Here is a 3,624-nt window from a genome sequence, read left to right as displayed (position 1 = left end):
GAGGCAGCAAACATTCAACTTGAACCTTGCTTTGGGTGGATACAGAGGTGAGGGAGAAATTTGTAGAAGAAGCTGGTGGAATAAAGCAAAAAATTACCAATTTATACAGTTTTAAAAAGTTGTTATCTACCAAGTGCAACCAAATGAAGAAAATAGGCTTAGTTTGAAAATGTATGCAATTTAGAGATTAGTCACTCCCAGTGGGTTTTTAATTGCTTCATTTTTCAGTGGAGAAAATTCTTGGACTCTTAGTTTCTATATGTATAAAATGGAGGCACTGATTCCTACCTAGCCCACTTCACAGGGTGGTTGTAGGAAGCAAATGAGCAAATGCATGAAAAATATCTGTCAGTGTAAAGCTCTGCGTGAGTGCAAGGTGGTAGTGTTGTCTCTGACAAATTCACACGGTTTTCCCTTGAGAGACAACAGAGGAACACTTCACACGTGTCCTGTACTTTCTGTTTATGAACGCCTTTACCTCCCTAGAAGTAAGTGCTGTTATTATCATTCCCATTTTGCAGATGGAGAACTTAAGGCCTGGACAGGTTTACCTCGCAGAGGCCTCACAGGCATAAATGAGATGACTGGGATTTCAACCTCAGTAGAACTGGTTTGAATCTAAGCTGTTACTCTTGCGCTGTTTGCCTTTCTAAGAAGATGTCATTACATGTCCTACAGCCCACTTTACAGTAGCTGTCTTCATCCACAGCCTATATTTCCTTGTGGAAGTTTGCTTTATTCAAATTCTTTGGCATGGTATCTACTAGGTGTAACAGAAGCAAGCTGAAAGTTTGCCTAAAATCTTAATGATTTCCCATTTTTGGTCTTTCTAGAGGTTTGCAGTGAAGCTGCTGGGTCAGCCATTTTCTTAGTGCAAACTTTGTATTTAAGAGACAATCAGAACCACCAACCTGAAGAAATAGATCCTGTGAGCTCCTACACGTAGCTCTTTCCCAGGACACACAGCTCAGTGTCCAACTGTGGTGGGGAATGCCCTGTGGCATTGAATGCTAAGAAGGGAGCAACCCATATCCAAGGCCATTTGGTCATTTGCTTGAATGTCTCTGTCCTGATTGCCTGGAAAGTTTGGCCTTGCTTCTTCTAGACTTCTCCAGCACTTCTAGACTACTCCAGCACATGAGGTTAACCTCCTTCTATCTGAGAGGCTGTAGATAACTGAGTTGGAGAAGCAACTTACATGACTGGGTGGGAACTGGTGGGGATGGACAAAGCAGCATTTTTTTTTCTTTTCCATTTTAAAATTACTAGGGACCAGTAATTAACACCTGTAAATTGACCTGAAAGTAAAGCATGGTTTTTAAGCAAAATAATCATGGGTGTCTAAGACTTACATGTCCCTACCACAGAGGTTTCAGAGTATGAGGTGTGGAAATTCTGAAGTTAGGTGAAACTTAACTCAGCAGTTCCTGAAACTACTGAATTATCAACTCTAGAGCAAACCGAGAAAACCACCTGCTCTGTTCTCTAGCATTTTCTACAGCACAATTAGAAACATGAGTCACAGAACCAAAGGCCAACCACATCACCAGGGATTGGATGGCTCTGTCTCTAGTATTGACTAAAACAGGTAGGATGTACCTAAATGAAACCAATAAAAACAAGAACCTCTTATGACTTTATAGCCACTTGGAGAAAACAGCCCAAATCAAAGAACCTGTCTGGACCTGTTTTTCTGTTGGTAAATGATGTAGATTAACCTGGGGAGCCCTAACACCTCTCCCAACTGGAATAGTCATGATTCTAGAAGACCCCTAAGGTAAGCTCAGACCACCAAAGATCAAGGATGCCACCCTTCCACCCCCTCAAACCTTTGATTTATGTTCACATCCAAGCTGTCTTAGGTGTTTTCCTGCTGTCATAGCAGGGTATGGAGCAAGATTCAGGGTGATTTCAGAAGCCCATAGGGAAAGGCTAACCTTAAAGGGCAGAAGGTAGACACAAATCTACAAAAATCATTCATTTTACTGACTCTTAAAGATCTCCAGTTTTGTTTTGTTTTTCTCTCCTGAAAGGATCATTTGAGAAAATGGAGACAAATGAATATACTCTGAAGCTTATTTTGTTTTATTTTTCAATAGATTCAAAGAGAGAGTGGAATTCATGCTAACTTATTTTAAGGAATTAAAGTTAATCTGTGAGGCAAGATAGCCACATGCTGAAACAAGTTAAACAGTTGTACATTAAATTGAGCAACTGTTATGTCCTTCTTTTCTGCTGCCCACGAGTTCAGTTTAAGCCTGTTGTTTATTTCATTGTAAAATTAAATTATATTTTTTCTTTTCTTCAGGAGTTGAACAGTTCCAAATGTGGTTTCTCATTTAAGGAATTCATTCTTACCATTGCCAAAAAAAATCCTCTATCTCATTCAAATGAATCAGTTCTTCCTATTAGCAGAGAATAATTTGAAACTAATTAGCTAAAAGATCTGAGTTGTCATCAAAATGCTTTGGGCTATGTGTTAAGTAAGAAGACTGGGTGACAAATAGAATCCTTTTACTGACCAGTCATTTCAGGAGAGGGGAAGACTACAGAGTCTATGGGAAAGCCCAGGTCCTGGGATCAAAAGCGCAATTTTTTCTATTTATTAACCATGTGTCCTGGAGAAAATATCTCAATGTCTTGGGGCCTCAAGTTCCTTACCAATGAAATAGAGGTAGCAACCTTCTATAGCTACTTCCAGGGCTGGTTCTTGGGGCCAAATGCAATAATGGATATGAAAATGTGTTATAAATGCCAAAGGACCATTCAATTGCAAACTACTACAATTATTCAGCAGCAGTTGAGTGGCTTTGGGATCAACAAAAGAAGTCCCCGTATTTTGTATTCAGCCCTTAGACCATGGAAAGCTGCTGAGGAACCCCCTCTTCCATCCTACTAGACCCCATGAAGGACTCCACAAGGTCACTGTGGCTTTAGGCCTAGAGGATCTCACAGCATTTACTCTTTTCCCCACAATATCTGCCACAGTGATTCTCCTGGACAACGACAAGCAGATCACACTCCTTCTCCTCAAGTTATACTTGAACCCAGAAGGCTATGTGTTTCAGTTAAAAATAGACTTGGAAACGAATAAAAAGTTGCCTTAAACAATTTTACAATGATTCCAGCAGAGGGAGACAGGGCTACACCGACTCTCCCACAAGAACTGCAGTGTAATTTGAAGGTTGACGACACTAAGAGCCTTTCTTTTTTTCCTCCTTTCTTTTCTAAACAGATTATTATCACCACATTTTAATGTCTTTGGGTGGAGAAAATACATAGGTAAAGACCATCATGAATTCAACTGCACTTCCAAAACACTTTCACACGGGTTTGTATTTTATTGATCACAGGAGCCACAGGGCATTTGGAAACAGCAGCAAAAGACACGTTATGAAATCAGTCTCCAGATGCTTCACACCTGTGGTGGGCACCTGAGCAAGCCTTCGCTCTGTTTTCCTCCTTCCTGAATCAGACTCCCAGTTTCGTTCAAGCTCCTGTCCCATTCCTAGTCCAGAGGGGGCTCCTGATTAGTCTAAGCCAGCGGTTCTCAGCCTTCCTAATGCCGCGACCCCTTAATACAGTTCCTCATGTTGTGGTGACCCCCAACCATAAAATTATTTT

General features: G+C 40.8%; 1 protein-coding gene across 1 annotated transcript in view; it reads left to right on the top strand.

Moving 5' to 3' along the window:
• The first annotated feature begins 1,660 nt into the window (after positions 1-1,660).
• Positions 1,661-3,624, top strand: part of GABRR1 (gamma-aminobutyric acid type A receptor subunit rho1) — a 35,762-nt gene continuing 33,798 nt past the window's right edge. Inside the window, exon 1 of the mRNA XM_019655034.1 lies at positions 1,661-1,777. The gene's annotated coding sequence lies outside the window, so the exon portion shown is untranslated. The remainder of the gene's footprint in view (positions 1,778-3,624) is intronic.

Source organism: Hipposideros armiger, unplaced genomic scaffold (genome assembly GCF_001890085.2).
Source record: "Hipposideros armiger isolate ML-2016 unplaced genomic scaffold, ASM189008v1 scaffold_234, whole genome shotgun sequence".
In the NCBI taxonomy this organism is placed as follows: Eukaryota; Metazoa; Chordata; class Mammalia; order Chiroptera; family Hipposideridae; genus Hipposideros; species Hipposideros armiger.
The sequence above is the reverse complement of the archived record's forward strand: the minus strand, read 5'-3'. Positions and strand labels throughout refer to the sequence as shown.